Raw genomic sequence first — 17,600 nt, 5'->3', positions numbered from 1 at the left:
CATTGGTTTGGGGATGGAAGGCTGTTGAATATCTTGGTGTGATTTTTAACAATTTGCATAATGATCTCCAAAATGATGAGGTGAATTGTGTACCTCTGTTATTATATCAGTGGGTAGTCCGTGGAGTTTCACTATGTGGTTAAGGAAAACATTTGCTGTAGTGAATGCGGAGGGTAACCTTTTTAGGGGTATAAAATGTCCCAATTTTGTTATATGATCAATGACAACTAATATAGTGTTATAGTTTCGTGAATTTGGTAGCTCTACAATAAAGTCCATCGAGATCATGGACCAGGGTTTATCCGGAACTGGCAATGGGGTCAACAATCCGATGGGCCCTTTATGATCTATTTTATTTCTAGCACAAGTGTCACAGGAATTGACATAATCTTGGATGGTTTGATTCATTTGGGGCCACCAATAGTTTCTTCTTGTTTTTTCAATGGTTTTTTGTATTCCGGTATGACCGGATAAAGGTTCATCGTGAGTGTGTTTCAATATTTGTTTTCTTAAGGAACAGGGTATGTATAATTGATCTTTATGGTTTATTAAACCAGTAATTAGGTTTTTGTGACAGGATTTTGGAGTATTGGTTTCTTTTTCTTGTGCCCTTTTAATCTCTTCCTCAAAAGGTGTTAAGACTCCAATAAATTTATCGATTGGTACTATTGGAGTCATGGTCTCTTGAGGTGTCATTTCCTGTACTCTGGACAATGCATCAGCCTTGGTATTCAGGCTTCCTGGTCGGTATGTGATCAAGAAATTGAATCTATCTAAGAATAATGACCACCTTACTTGTCTGGAAGTTACAGTTTTGATTTTCTTCAAATATTCCAGATTCTTATGATCTGTGAAGATTTTAAATGGTTCATGTGTACCTTCCAGTAAGTGCCTCCATTGTTCAAGGGATACTTTTATAGCAAGGAGTTCTTTATCTCCTATACTATAATTATTTTCTGCAGGTGTGAATCTTCTTGAGTAATAAGCCACAGGAAATAGTTCTGATTTGTTTTCTGCTTGTTGAGATAGAACTGCCCCTATACCTGAACTTGAGGCGTCTACCTCTAACACATATTGTAGCTTAGGATCTGGCATATGTAAGATGGGGGCTTTGGAGAATTGCCCCTTTAAGTAGTCAAAGGCTAATTGGGCCTGTTCGGTCCATTTATATCTTTGTTTCTTACTAGTCAACTGAGTTAAGGGCTTTACTATATCAGAAAAGTTTTTGATAAACTTTCGATAGTAATTGGCAAAGCCAATAAAACGTTTTAGGGCACGAACCGATTTTGGTGTAGGCCATTCTAGTACTGATGAAACTTTATCTGGGTCCATTTGGATCCTGTTAGGAGTTATTATGTATCCAAGGAATTTAATCCTGTTCACATGAAATAAACACTTTCTTGTTTGGCATATAACTTGTGTTCCTTTAAGCGCATTAAGACCCAACGTACATGTCTTTCGTGTTCTTGTTCTGTCTTGGAATAAATTAGAATATCATCTAGATACACTATAACACAGATATCCATTAGATCTCGGAAGATTTCATTAATAAAGTGCTGGAAAGTAGCTGGGGCATTGCTCAATCCAAAAGGCATGACGTTATATTGATATAACCCATATCGAGTCCGAAATGCGGTCTTCCATTCGTCACCTTTCTTCATTCTGATAAGATTATATGCCCCTTTTAAATCCAGTTTAGTAAATATTGGTGCTCCTTTTAACCATTCTATTATCTCTGGTATTAGAGGTAATGGATACCTGTTCTTTATGGTTATGGAGTTTAAAGCCCTGTAATCAATTATAGGCCTTAGAGTGCCATGTTTGTTTTTTACCAAAAACATGCCTGCTGCAGCTGGAGATGTAGAGTGGGATATAAATCCCTTTCTTAGGTTATCATCTAAATATGACCTTAAATAAATTAACTCATCCTGTGATAAGGGATAGATCTTCCCGTGTGGTATTGGTGACCCTGGAATTATATCTATAGGGCAATCAAAGCTTCTGTGAGGTGGTAAATTCTCTGCTTCTTTCAAATTGAAGACCTCTGCCAAATCCTGATATATCCCTGGTATCCCTGTCTCAGATGATGCTAAAATACTATGAGGGTAACAGGTGTTTAAACAATATGTTGAGTCTAGTGTAAGTTTTGAATGTTCCCAATCTATTTTGGGATTATGTTGCTGCAACCAACTATATCCTAAAATGATAGTATGTAGTGCTATGGGGATCACATCAAATGTTATATATTCTGTGTGCCCATTGTTTGTCATTGTAAGCAAAGGTATTGTCTGGTGTGTAATGGGTCCCTTATTTATTAAAGTTCCATCTATTGATTTAACAAACACAGGGTTTTGCTTGCACACCAGAGGAATTTTATTATTTACAATATATACAGAATCAATGTAGTTCCCAGATGCACCTGAGTCAATCAATGCCTTGGAGTGTATATTTTCCTGATCCCACTGCAAAGAGAGAGGTAAAGTCAATTGCATTGTATCTGAGATATGATATATGTTTTTATAACCGGTTTTCTTACCCTTCTTTTGTCTTTGTAATGAAGGACAGCTTGAGACAGTGTGTTCCTTTTGTCCACAGTATAAGCACAAGTTTTCTAACCTTCATCTCATTTTTTCCTCATTACTTAGTGGCCCCTTGATAGCGCCTATCTCCATAGGGGTTACACTACCTTGTGTTTTCTCAGATGTTGTAGGATAGGTGAACTGACGTCTGGGTATTGCGTCTGAAGTGGATCTCTCTGCTCGCCGTTCCCTGAGTCTTCTATCTATGGATGTGCTTAATTTAATAAGTGCTGAAAGAGTATCAGGTATTTCTTGGCGAGAAAGTTCATCCTTAAGGTTTTCAGATAACCCCAGCCTAAACTGATTCTTAAGGCTAACTTGGTTCCATAGTGAGTCTGTTGCCCACATTTGAAATTCAGTTGTGTACTCCTCCACCGTGCGCTTACCCTGTTTGAGTGCGCGTAGTTTAGATTCTGCAGTTATTTGCGTATCTGTATCTTCATATAGATTAGACATAGCCTGAAAGAAATTCTGTAATGAATCCAAAATTGGGTCATTATTTTCATAAAACCTGTTAGCCCAGGTTCTGGGCTCTCCCTGTAGAAATGAAATAGTGGTGCAAACCCTGATACGGTCTGAATAATACGTGCGGGGTCTCATGGAAAAAAGTAGATTACAAGCAGTCTTGAAATCTCTGAATTCCTGTCTTTTACCAGTGAAAGGTTGGGGGTATTGAATATGGGGTTCAGGTACATCAGTAGTTTTGGGAGACATGTATTCTTTAACAATAGCTTTTAATGCGGTATTATCTGCTTGAACTTCTGTTAAGCATTGTGCAAGATAATCTAATTTTCGTTGTATGTTAGAGAACTCATTTTTAATTTCATTTGCATCCATAATAACAAAGTTTTGTTTACCAGTAACAAACCCTTAGAACACTGTGGCCTGAAAATTATGTGATGTCCTGTTTTGTGCAGGAATTTATGCAGTGTTTTTAAAGTAAGGGTTTGTTGCTCTTTAAATGAATAAAACAGGCAGTATGGTTTGAACTGTTAAATCACTGGTGAGACTTTTACTGAAAGAAAACTTTGTAGATGCCAAGCAGAAGCAAGGAATAAATGAGTAGAAACAATTGTTGCAATATTGGTATGGAACTTAAAGCAAACAGTTCAGAGATCTGATAGAATAAATGTGTCTTTTGGTATACTTAGTATAACATCAGTAGTTGTATCCTTATTGTAACAATTCTCAGGAACGTCTTCACGCACTCACACACTCATACATAAAATAAATACAACACAGTCAGACTTTAGTAATAACCGGTAGAATATTCAGCAGAGGATATTAGCAAGGTAATGCGGATGCTTTCTAGAGAGAGACAAGGTAAGTAATAGATCCTTTAAAAGTGGATTAAGTATTACCTTAGATTTGAGGAGAACGGTTTACCTCTGTGACCAGAATACGGCGTTGGTGTGAGTGCGGCTTCCGGAACGATGCAAGTAGATGCGGTGGCTCCTTGATCCGGATTGAAGTATAATGGATTCCGGTAGAATTGGAGAAATAATGAAATACCTTTGAAAGTTAAGTGATCACTTTACAACTGATGTTCTGAGAGAAAGTATAACAATGAAGCAAGTTAGTAATATTCAAGAATAGAATCACAACATGAGGAATGCGATCAGAAAAGCTCCAAAGAGAAAAACAATTTTCAGGCAAGGAATGATTGTTCAGGTGTGCCTGATATAGGGTGGAGGAAAGGTAGGCGGGATATACCTTAAAGGTATATCACACATTTTAAACTATCACAAACTAATCAAATTGCTCGATACTTGTGTCATTGATCACTCATCAGAACTTGTAAGTGCCATTTGTAACATTGTGTATTATACTTTGAAAGTATGTATATGTGAATTTAGAATTAAAGAAACATTGATGCTGACATTAGGACACAGTGTAATATTTTAGACAAGGATTTTAAAATTCGAATTAATGTTTGATTCAATATAATCTTAAGATGATAGCGCAAAGGGAAAGCCCACCTAACATAAAACTGTCATGATTCAGATACAGCAGAAATTAAATTCACCTCTTTACTGTCATGCTATTTTCACTGTATTTCTTCCTTCTCTTGAATTTCTTTTTCAGTAAGAAATGTCATCTTATATGCCAGCCCATTTTATAACACCTGTGAAGGGGTGGTTTTTAAAACTAGACTGCAATCAAGGTACAGAGAGAAAACTGGCCCAGCTCTTAAAATATCCACTGATTGCAAATAAATGCATATGATACCCTGATTACATGATATATTTGCAATTATTCCTGCTCATAATAATAATAATACATTTACACTATATACATATAGTGGTATAAATAAACACAGAGATATGAAAGACAACATTGTTTAGAACAAAAAAATGAATTTATGGAAAAGAAAATATGTTTGAAAATTATTTCTGACATCACACACACACATATATATATATATATATATATATATATATATATATATATATATATATATATATATATATATATATATATATATATATATATATATATATATATATATAGTGAGAGAGAAAAAGTTAATCCCCTGGCCTGGATTTCACTACCAGGTAATTGGTGTTCAAAACCCTCAATAAAGGGAATGGTGCAGGCCCTAGAAAAAAAATATATAACCTTTTATTAAAGATGTATTGTAGGAGAATATTTCACTCCTTATTTTAAAGAAAGGGAATTCAGCATTCTTTTATATCAAACACCAAGTCTTTATTCATAATTTAAAGTTAAAAACATCAAAAGAATCTCTTTGCCACAAATTCTACAAAAAGCATTGCAAACCCTAATCTAATATACCATATACAAAAGGATATATATATATATATGTGCTAATAAGTAACCATATTTGTAACAATATATTTTGCACTTTTAAAACAACACAGATCAATTGAAACAAACATCCCTCATAGCAGGGTGGGTTAAAACAGGTAAATAAGTGTCCCGGTCAAATAGCTAACAGCTATAACATGTGCAGTTCACAGCATTGATGCCCATATGTTCTGGTAAGCACCGCACTCAAGGTTATGACCGGATAGTATAGATGCAAGCAAAGTCATAAGTGGAGGCTTACGTGACTTGAACAGTGGATATGGCTTGTATTCCCCTCCTGGGACTCTCTTTTCACAGGAGCTCGTGCACAAACGAGTAATTCAGATTCATCTGTTAAGCCTTTGACTCTGACATCACTCTGCAACTTGTAAGTTTACTCCTTTGATACAAACAATGCTGTTAAAAAAACCACAGCATCTGGGCACTTTATCACCTATTTCTTTCAAGTGATTTATCTCCAAAGTGTTAGAGCTGCACAGACCGATTCCAGAACCATTCAGGTAGCTGTGCTACACCCACCTCCAGCACAGGTGTATGCTTAATTACCATCCTCCTTCATATTAGCAAGTGTCTTTCAACAAACAGAGGGTATTGCATATAGAAAAGTGTCCAGACTCTTTTTCTGCAGTAACAAAATAAAAACAGCCTTTTTGCACACAGCATATGTGTCTCATCCAGGGATAGGCAAGGTGTCCGTGACTAGCACTTGCAGTGTCCGCCACAACCTTAGTATATGTTTTGATTGAATAATAGGAATAAAAAAAATGTAGCGTGAATAAAGTTAGTGGTTTGTCAATAGACTGCTAGCAATATTGGGTTATAAGTAATGGAATAGCTAAAGTGAAATACTGGATGTGTATCTGCATCTGTATTTTAATAGTATTATTTAGTGTTTGCGATGTGGGGGGTGGCAGTTTAGGGGTTAATAGTTTATTTATGAGTGTAAGTGTATTATAACACCCAGCTCTATATAAAGACACAGTAGTGACACTGGCACATGCGTATAGCCAGACAAGGGTTGGTTATAGGGTCAGTGGTATCTGCATCAGTATAATAACACCAAGCGCTATATAATGACACAGTAGTGATACTGGCACATGGGTATAGCCAGAGGAGGGCTGGTTATAGAATCAGTGGTATCTGCATCAGTATAATAACACCCAGCGCTATATAATGACACAGTAGTGACACTGGCACATGGGTATAGCCAGATGAGGGCTGGTTATAGGGTCAGTGGTATCTGCATCAGTATAATAACACCCAGCGCTATATAATGACACAGTAGTGACACTGGCACATGGGTATAGCCAGAGGAGGGCTGGTTATAGGATCAGTGGTATCTGCATCAGTATAATAACACCCAGCACTATATAATGACACAGTAGTAACACTGGCTCATGGGTATAGTCAGAGGAGGGCTGGTTATAGGATCAGTGGTATCTGCATCAGTATAATAACACCCAGCACTATATAATGACACAGTAGTGACACTGACACATGGGTATAGCCAGAGGAGGGCTGGTTATAGGATCAGTGGTATCTGCATCAGTATAATAACACCAAGCACTATACAAAAACACAGTAGTGACACTGGCACATGGGTATAGCCAGATGAGGGCTGGTTATAGGGTCAGTGGTATCTGCATCAGTATAATAACACCCAGCGCTATATAATGACACAGTAGTGACACTGGCACATGGGTATAGCCAGATGAGGGCTGGTTATAGAATCAGTGGTATCTGCATCAGTATAATAACACCAAGCACTATAAAATAATGTTTTTAATTTCAAATGTACCTTGGTGTCCGTCACTAAGGTCTGTACTTTGGAAAATGTCAGCCACAGCTTTTGTCTGTGCCTATCCCTGGTCTCATCCCTAAGGCAGACTCACAGTGGGGCTTCTTCAGGGCAGTAATTCATTAGACTCAAAACAGCCTTTTAAACCTTAGTAAGCCCAGCCTACTTTGTGTAGTTTCACCTTGTGCTCTTAAAGGGATATATCAAAAAAATTCTGTCACATGATTTTTTAAAACCTTATTATTATTTACATCTTATTAAAGTAAACACCAAACCAAACAAACTTATTTATAGATAATGACGTACACCTTTATATCCTTTTGCATAGAAGTTAGAATAATTTTATTTAGTTAGAATAATATAATAGACAGTACATAACCTGTCATAGAAAGCAAGCATAATCCAACTTATCATTAAGACCCAAGGGAAACCTTGTTTTCAACACATAGATCCACCTGGTTTCTATTTGAAGCAACACTTTATCTATTTCCCCTCCTCTATTATACAGATCCCCCTTGTCAATGGCAGTAAATTTTAAAGAGCAGGAGTCTCCTGCATGGTACTTTTTAAAGTGTCTCACAACATTAGTGTCTCTTTTGTAATATATATCATCTCTATGTTCCTGTATCCTCTCTTTGAGAACACGCTTAGTTTTTCCTACATAGAACCAGGGGTACCCACAGTGTAACAGGTACACCACCCCCACTGATTCACAATTAAAAAAAAAGTACCTAATATTATATTCTCTACTCCCATTACCTGTGAACCTGTGACTTCTCTCCATATAGGGGCAATATACACATTTCCCACATGGAAAACTTCCCTTAATGCCCCTATTCTTCCTAAGCCAGTCTGATGATGAGGGGCTTTTTACAAAGTTACTTCTCACTAATTTATTCTTCAAATTCGGGGCTCTCTTTGATAAGGTAAAGGAGGTAGTGGGCGATTATCCCCTCCTTACAGCTAATTGTAGAATATGCCAATTCTTTCTAAGTGTATACCTTAGGTTATTCCATTGGTTATTAAATGTGGTTATGAATCTTATTTGCTTGTTGGTATCTTTTTCTTACTTCCATATAAAAGGTCATCCATACTACTGTTTCTTGCTCTAGTATATGCTTTATATACACAATTTTTAGAGTATCCTCTCTTACTGAATCTATCTTTCATAGATACTGCTTGCTCTTCAAATTTATTTAATGATGAGCAGTTCCATCTCAGCCTTAAAAATTGACCAACTGGAATCCCTTTAATTAAGGATTGTGGATGGGCACTACTTGCTTCCAAAATACTATTAGTAGCATTAGTTTTTCTATGATATCCTGTGACTATCAACATCCCTTCTTTCTTGTTTTTTATATCTAGGAATGCCAATTCTTTCTTATCAATCTCACTTGTCAAGACATCCCATAGCATCAAAATGTCGTCCACATATCTTATCCACAAAAGGACTGAGGACTCAAACACCTCACTATATACATCAAATATTTCATGTTCCCATGCTCCTAAATGGAGACATGCATACGTGGGAGCACATACTGCTCCCATTGATGTCCCTCTCACCTGTTTATAAAACTTTCCATTAAAAGTAAAAATATTATTCTGAAGTATAAATTCTAAAAGTTCACATATTAGATTTGTATGTTTCTCAAAACTTGAACCTCATCTCCAAAAATGTTATTGCTCTTAAGCCCACTGTATGTGGGATAGAGGAATATAAACCTTCTACATCAAGAGATACAAGAAGAGTATTTTCAGAGACAGTGATTCCATAAAGTTTTTTTTTAATAGATCACCCGTATCCTTATCATAGGAGGGGAGGCTGGTGAGGAAAGGTCTTAGAAAGTAATCCACAAATTTACAAAGATTTTCTGTTCAGCTACCAATACCTGAGACTATTGGTCTTCCGGGGGGCTTAGTCATACTCTTGTGAATCTTTGGAATAGTATAAAATACCGGTATTTTTGGAAACTCAAAGGAACTTAAATTCTCGTAAAGAGATAAGTCCCTCCCTCCTGGCTTCACTTAACATTTTAAACAAATTTAATTGTATTGGCTTAGTAGGATTACTACTTAATTTTACATATTGTTGCTGACTCACTAATTGCCTCTTCACTTCACACATATAGCTTGTTTCATCCATAAGGACCAGGTTCCCACCCTTTTCCGCTGACTTTATGATGACATTGGTGTCTCTAGTTAATTCATTCAAGGCCTTTCTTTCTTCCCATGTCAAATTATCCCCTGTTCCAGAGAAATCAGAAAGTTTTTCAATATCTTTCTCCACTGCTTTGACAAACAGATTAATAGCTGGAACCTGAGACAAAATAGGCATGAAAGAAGATTTTATCTTAAGGAGGGTGGACAGGTCTAGGCGGCTATCAAGGTCTAGGTCTTCACCTCCTAATGATTGTAAAATTTCAAGGGTTTCTTTATCTTCTTTAGTAAGACAGTTGATATCTAACTCTAAGACAGTTGATATCTAACTCTAGCAGACTTATGTGAGCCAGATTCAACCTAAAGGAAGAAAGGTTAATAATCTGAAGCTCATCACCCCTATATACCCCTAGTAGCCCCTCTGATATCTCCTTCTTGTCCTTCCCCTGTTCAATTGCCTCTGCTCTCAGGCTGCTAGGGGTGTATACGGGTGATGAGCTTCAGATTATTAACCTTTCTTCCTTTAGGTTGAATCTGGCTCCCATAAGTCTGCTTAAAAAAGGTCTCTCATTTAGCCCTACTAACCATCTAGATAAATTTGAGGTCACTAAGGACCTTTATCTTTTTGCTAGGAAATTGGTATTAACTCAGATAATGAAAAAGTCAGAGTTAGATATCAAATGTCTTACTAAAAAAGATAAAGAAACCCTTGAAATTTTACAATCATTAGGAGGTGAAGACCTAGACCCTGATAGCCGCCCAGACCTGTCCACCCCCCTTAAGATAAAATCTTCTTTCATGCCTATTTTGTCTCAGGTTCCAGCTATTAATCTGTTTGTCAAAGCAGTGGAGAAAGATATTGAAAAACTTTCTGATTTCTCTGAAACAGGGGATAATTTGACATGGGAAGAAAGAAAGGCCTTGAATGAATTAACTAGAGCCACCAATGTCATCATAAAGGGTGGGAACCTGGTCCTTATGGATGAAACAAGCTATATGTGTGAAGTGAAGAGGCAATTAGGGGTTCAGGAACAATATGTAAAATTAAGTAGTAATACTACTAAGCTAATACAATTACATTTGTTTAAAATGTTAAGTGAAGTCAGGAGGGAGGGACTTATCTCTTTACGAAGAAGACCAATAGTCTCAGGTATTGGTAGCTGAACAGATAACCTATGTAAATTTGTGGATTACTTTCTAAGACCTTTCCTCACCAGCCTCCCCTCCTATGATAAGGATATGGGTGATCTATTAAAAAAACTTGATGGAATCAATGTCTCTGAAAATACTCTTCTTGTATCTCTTGATGTAGAAGGTTTATATTCCTCTATCCCACATACAGTGGGCTTAAGAGCAATAAGATCCTTTTTGGAGACGAGGTTCAAGTTTTGAGAAACATACAAATCTAATATGTGAACTTTTAGAATTTATACTTCAGAATAATATTTTTACTTTTGATGGAAAGTTTTATAAACAGGTGAGAGGGACAGCAATGGGAGCAGTATGTGCTCCAACATATGCATGTCTCCATTTAGGAGCATGGGAACATGAAATATTTGATGTATATAGTGAAGTGTTTGAGTCCTCAGTCCTTTTGTGGATAAGATATGTGGACGACATTTTGATGCTATGGGATGTCTTGACAAGTGAGATTGATAAGAAAGAATTGGCATTCCTAGATATAAAAATCAAGAAAGAAGGGATGTTGAAAGTCACAAGAAATCATAGAAAAACTAATGCTACTAATAGTATTTTGGAAGCAAGTAGTGCCCATCCACAATCCCTAATTAAAGGGATTCCGGTTGGTCAATTTTTAAGGCTGAGATGGAACTGCTCATCATTAAATAAATTTGAAGAGCAAGCAGTATCTATGAAAGATAGATTCAGTAAGAGAGGATACTCTAAAAATTGTGTATATAAAGCATATACTAGAGCAAGAAACTGTAGTATGGATGACCTTTTATATGGAAGTAAAGAAAAAGATACCAACAAGAAAATAAGATTCATAACCACATTTAATAACCAATGGAATAACCTAAGGTATACACTTAGAAAGAATTGGCATATTCTGCAATTAGCTGTAAGGAGGGGATAATCGCCCACCACCTCCTTTACCTTATCAAAGAGAGCCCTGAATTTGAAGAATAAATTAGTGAGAAGTAACTTTGTAAAAAGCCCCTCATCATCAGACTGGCTTAGGAAGAATAGGGGCATTAAGGGAAGTTTTCCATGTGGAAAATGTGTATATTGCCCCTATATGGAGAGAAGTCACAGGTTCACAGGTAATGGGAGTAGAGAATATAATATTAGGTACTTTTTTTTTAATTGTGAATCAGTGGGGGTGGTGTACCTGTTACACTATGGGTGCCCCCGGTTCTATGTAGGAAAAACTAAGCGTGTTCTCAAAGAGAGGATACAGGAACATAGAGATGATATATATTACAAAAGAGACACTAATGTTGTGAGACACTTTAAAAAGTACCATGCAGGAGACTCCTGCTCTTTAAAATTTACTGCCATTGACAAGGGGGATCTGTATAATAGAGGAGGGGAAATAGATAAAGTGTTACTGAAGCCAGGTGGATCTATGTGTTGAAAACAAGTTTTCCCTTGGGTCTTAATGATAAGTTGGATTATGCTTGCTTTCTATGACAGGTTATATACTGTTTATTATATTATTCTAACTAAATAAATGATTCTAACTTCTATGCAAAAGGAAATAAAGGTGTACGCCATTATCTATAAATAAGTTTGCTTGGTTTGGTGTTTACTTTAATAAGATGTAAATAATAATAAGGTTTTCAAAAAAAGCATGTGACAGAAATTTTTTGATATATCCCTTTAAGAGCACAAGGTGAAACTACACAAAGTAGGCTGGGCTTACTATGGTTTAAAAGGCTGTTTTGAGTCTAATGAATTACTGCCCTGAAGAATCCCCACTGTGAGTCTGCCTTAGGGATGAAACACATATGCTGTTGGCAAAAAGGCTGTTTTGAGTCTAATGAATTACTGCCCTGAAGAATCCCCACTGTGAGTCTGCCTTAGGGATGAAACACATATGCTGTTGGCAAAAAGGCTGTTTTGTTACTGCAGAAATTGAGTCTGGACACTTTTCTATATGCAATACCCTCTGTTTGTTGAAAGACACTTGCTAATATGAAGGAGGATGGTAATTAAGCATACACCTGTGCTGGAGGTGGGTGTAGCACAGCTACCTGAATGGTTTTGGAATCGGTCTGTGCAGCTCTAACACTTTGGAGATAATCACTTGAAAGAAATAGGTGATAAAGTGCCTAGAGGCTGTGGTTTTTTTTTTTATTATTGAAAAAATTTGTTAAAACATAATACATCTTTATCAAAAGAAAAATACAATTCTCAATCTATTATCCATAGCACAATCTGTCGAAATTCTCGTTTTTGCCTATGTTTTCGTTTAGATTGTTATATCAAAGAAGAGAAGAAAAAAGAAGAAGAAAAAAGAGAATTCCATGTTCTATCAACTCAAATTACAATAGTAAATTATTTGGCTATAACCTTTAAAGTTTCTTAATCATTCTTTCTTTCACCTGTGTATGTTTATATAATGTTCTAAAGGAAAAGGAATTCAAGGAAAAGTATAGGGTGGGAGAGAAAGGAGCGCAGAGGAAGGGAGAAAAAAAAAATTAGGAAAAATAATAAGGAGAGGGGGGGTAGGCTCCCCATTTATTTCCTCACCCCTCCATCCGCTCAATGTTCTATAAAGCTCCATTCTCCTCTGATTTGCGCTTCCAAAAAGAATTCCGTATTTCTAAAAGGTTTTAAGTTTTCCCTTCGAATTTCTATTGGTTGTTTTTTTATATATAGAGACCATTTTTTAAAATATATTCCTATTCTATTATCTATATCGGCCAGGGTGTCTGCTCTCTCTATTATAATCTGATCAGGGCCGGATTTACATCTCAGGTGCCTGTAGGCACAAAAACCTGAAGCGCCCCCCCCCACCCCCCCACCCCCCCTAGAAAAAAGTGGAAAAAATGAGGACTTTTTTTTATTATTATTTAGGACAACTAAAAATAAATATTAGATGTAAAATTACATTTTCCCTTTTATGGAGATACACAAATACACACACCAATTGCAATATTTGTTGTAATGGAAGCTACACCAAAAATCAATATTCACTTGACTCAAATGGCCATACAATTTCTATTATGTATAACAAAAACAAATCATGTTAAACTTTTAATGCAAAATATTCTAAAGAAAACCCTATTTAAAGGGACATCAAATGTGACAGTTTGCTGGGCATTTTATTATTGCACTAGTGCTTGCAGAGAAGTGTGTTAGCCTCTTGCAAAAGAGTTAAACACATAGTCAATGTCAGTTCTGAGACAGCAATACACATCTGTGCAGACCCAGATGGGCTCATAGGACATGTTTATTGACAAGCCATTAGTGTATTGCTTTTCTGGAGATGACTTTGACTATGTGCTTAACATTTTGTTGGAGTCAAACACAGTTTTGTGTAAACAATAGCAATATTAAAACTAGCAGCATGCAAGCTCATCACCATCAACAACCTGTGCAGCCAGTGGAAGAAAATATAAAATGTAGGGAAAAAAATCTTGTAAACTCTGATATTTTTGGTACAAACACACACAGATGTTACATTTATTTTGTTCTGAAATATAAATATCATATGATGTTGCTCTCAAAGGAAAACATGGAATGTTGTAGATTATATGTAATCCAGGGGTCAACAAATGTGTTTAAAATTAGAATTTAGAAATTCAATGGGAGGGGTTTAGTTTTAATCTTTGCCCCTCTCTCCTTCATGGCTCCCTCAACTGCTGTAACATATTCCCAATGAAACACTCGACTTTGTAGGCACCTGGCAGCACAATTCTTACTAAAATAAATGCCCTCATAAAAAAAAAAAAAAAAAAAAAAAAAAATTTTTTTTTTTTTTTTTTTTTTATTATTGACAGGCAGGCGCCCCTCACTGCAAGGCGCCTGTAGGCACATGCCTACTGTGCCTAATGGGAAATCCGGCCCTGAATCTGATGCATTATTGTTTTCTTTAAATATCTAATCGTGGGTTTCTTTCTTTTTTCAATCCAAAATTTAAATATTAGCTTTCTTGACAATAATATAATCATTATTATTAGTCTCCTTTCCTCCTTTTTGATTTCTTATGGTATGTTGAAAATCAGAATATTTTCCAACTCTTAGGTAATTGTATTCTCAACTATTTGTGATATTAATGTTGCTACCTGATACCAGAATTGTCTAATTTTTGGACATAGCCAAATTAAAGCCTAGATTTAGAGTTCGGCGGTAGCCGTGAAAACCAGCGTTAGCGGCTCCTAACGCTGGTTTTAGGCTACCGCCGGTATTTGGAGTCACTCAAAATAGGGTCTAACGCTCACTTTTCAGCCGCAACTTTTCCATACCGCAGATCCCCTTACGTCAATTGCGTATCCTATCTTTTCAATGGGATCTTTCTAACGCCGGTATTTAGAGTCGTGTCTGAAGTGAGCGTTAGACATCTAACGACAAAACTCCAGCTGCCGGAAAATAGCAGGAGTTAAGAGCTTTCTGGGCTAACGCCGGTTCATAAAGCTCTTAACTACTGTACCCTAAAGTACACTAACACCCATAAACTACCTATGTACCCCTAAACCGAGGTCCCCCCACATCGCCGCCACTCGATTCAAATGTTTTAACCCCTAATCTGCCGACTGCCACCTACGTTATCCTTATGTACCCCTAATCTGCTGCCCCTAACACCGCCGACCCCTGTATTATATTTATTAACCCCTAACCTGCCCCCCACAACGTCGCCGCCAGCTACCTACAATAATTAACCCCTAATCTGCCGAACGCAAAGCGCCGCCACCTACGTTATCATTATGTACCCCTAATCTGCTGCCCCTAACACCGCCGACCCCTATATTATATTTATTAACCCCTAATCTGCCCCCCACAACGTCGCCGACACCTGCCTACACTTATTAACCCCTAATCTGCCGAGCGGACCTGAGCGCTACTATAATAAAGTTATTAACCCCTAATCCGCCTCACTAACCCTATCATAAATAGTATTAACCCCTAATCTGCCCTCCCTAACATCGCCGACACCTAACTTCAATTATTAACCCCTAATCTGACGACCGGAGCTCACCGCTACTATAATAAATGGATTAACCCCTAAAGCTAAGTCTAACCCTAACACTAACACCCCCCTAAGTTAAATATAATTTAAATCTAACGAAATTAATTAACTCTTATTAAATAAATTATTCCTATTTAAAGCTAAATACTTACCTGTAAAATACATCCTAATATAGCTACAATATAAATTATAATTATATTGTAGCTATTTTAGGATTAATATTTATTTTACAGGCAACTTGGTAATTATTTTAACCAGGTACAATAGCTATTAAATAGTTAAGAACTATTTAATAGTTACCTAGTTAAAATAATAACAAAATTACCTGTAAAATAAGTTATAATTAAACCTAACACTACCCTATCAATAAATTAATTAAATAAAATACCTACAATTACCTACAATTAACCTAACACTACACTATCAATAAATAAATTAAATACAATTGCTACAAATAACTACAATTACATAAACTAACTAAAGTACAAAAAATAAAAAAGAACTAAGTTACAAAAAATAAAAAAATATTTACAAACATAAGAAAAATATTACAACAATTTTAAACTAATTACACCTACTCTAAGCCCCCTAATAAAATAACAAAGACCCCCAAAATAAAAAATTCCCTACCCTATTCTAAATTAATAAATGTAAAAGCTCTTTTACCTTACCAGCCCTGAACAGGGCCCTTTGCGGGGCATGCCCCAAGAAGTTCAGCTCTTTTGCCTGTAAAAAAAAACATACAATAACCCCCCCCCCAACATTACAACCCACCACCCACATACCCCTAATCTAACCCAAACCCCCCTTAAATAAACCTAACACTAAGCCCCTGAAGATCTTCCTACCTTGTCTTCACCATCCAGGTATCACCGATCCGTCCTGGCATCCGGTGCTGAAGAGGTCCAGAAGAGGCTCCAAAGTCTTCCTCCTATCGGGCAAGAAGAGGACATCCGGACCGGCAAACATCTTCTCCAAGCGGCATCTTCGATCTTCTTCCATCCGGTGCGGAGCGGGTCCATCTTGAATTAGCCGACGCGGATCCATCCTCTTCTTCCGGCGTCTCCCGACGAATGACGGTTCTTTTAAGGGACGTCATCCAAGATGGCGTCCCTCGAATTCCGATTGGCTGATAGGATTCTATCAGCCAATCGGAATTAAGGTAGGAATATTCTGATTGGCTGATGGAATCAGCCAATCAGAATCAAGTTCAATCCGATTGGCTGATCCAATCAGCCAATCAGATTGAGCTCGCATTCTATTGGCTGATCGGAACAGGAGGAAGACTTTGGAGCCTCTTCTGGACCTCTTCAGCACCGGATGCCAGGACGGATCGGTGATACCTGGATGGTGAAGACAAGGTAGGAAGATCTTCAGGGGCTTAGTGTTAGGTTTATTTAAGGGGGGTTTGGGTTAGATTAGGGGTATGTGGGTGGTGGGTTGTAATGTTGGGGGGGGGGGTATTGTATGTTTTTTTTTACAGGCAAAAGAGCTGAACTTCTTGGGGCATGCCCCGCAAAGGGCCCTGTTCAGGGCTGGTAAGGTAAAAGAGCTTTTACATTTAGTAATTTAGAATAGGGTAGGGAATTTTTTATTTTGGGGGTCTTTGTTATTTTATTAGGGGGCTTAGAGTAGGTGTAATTAGTTTAAAATTGTTGTAATATTTTTCTTATGTTTGTAAATATTTTTTTATTTTTTGTAACTTAGTTCTTTTTTATTTTTTGTACTTTAGTTAGTTTATGTAATTGTAGTTATTTGTAGAAATTGTATTTAATTTATTTATTGATAGTGTAGTGTTAGGTTTTATTGTAGGTAATTGTAGGTATTTTATTTAATTAATTTATTGATAGGGTAGTGTTAGGTTTAATTATAACTTAGGTTAGGACTTATTTTACAGGTAATTTTGTTATTATTTTAACTAGGTAACTATTAAATAGTTCTTAACTATTTAATAGCTATTGTACATGGTTAAAATAATTACAAAGTTGCCTGTAAAATAAATATTAATCCTAAAATAGCTATAATATAATTATAATTTATATTGTAGCTATATTAGGATTTATTTTACAGGTAAGTATTTAGC

This window comes from Bombina bombina, chromosome 2, assembly GCF_027579735.1.
Source record: "Bombina bombina isolate aBomBom1 chromosome 2, aBomBom1.pri, whole genome shotgun sequence".
Lineage (NCBI taxonomy): Eukaryota > Metazoa > Chordata > Amphibia > Anura > Bombinatoridae > Bombina > Bombina bombina.
Note: the sequence above shows the minus strand (reverse complement) of the source record.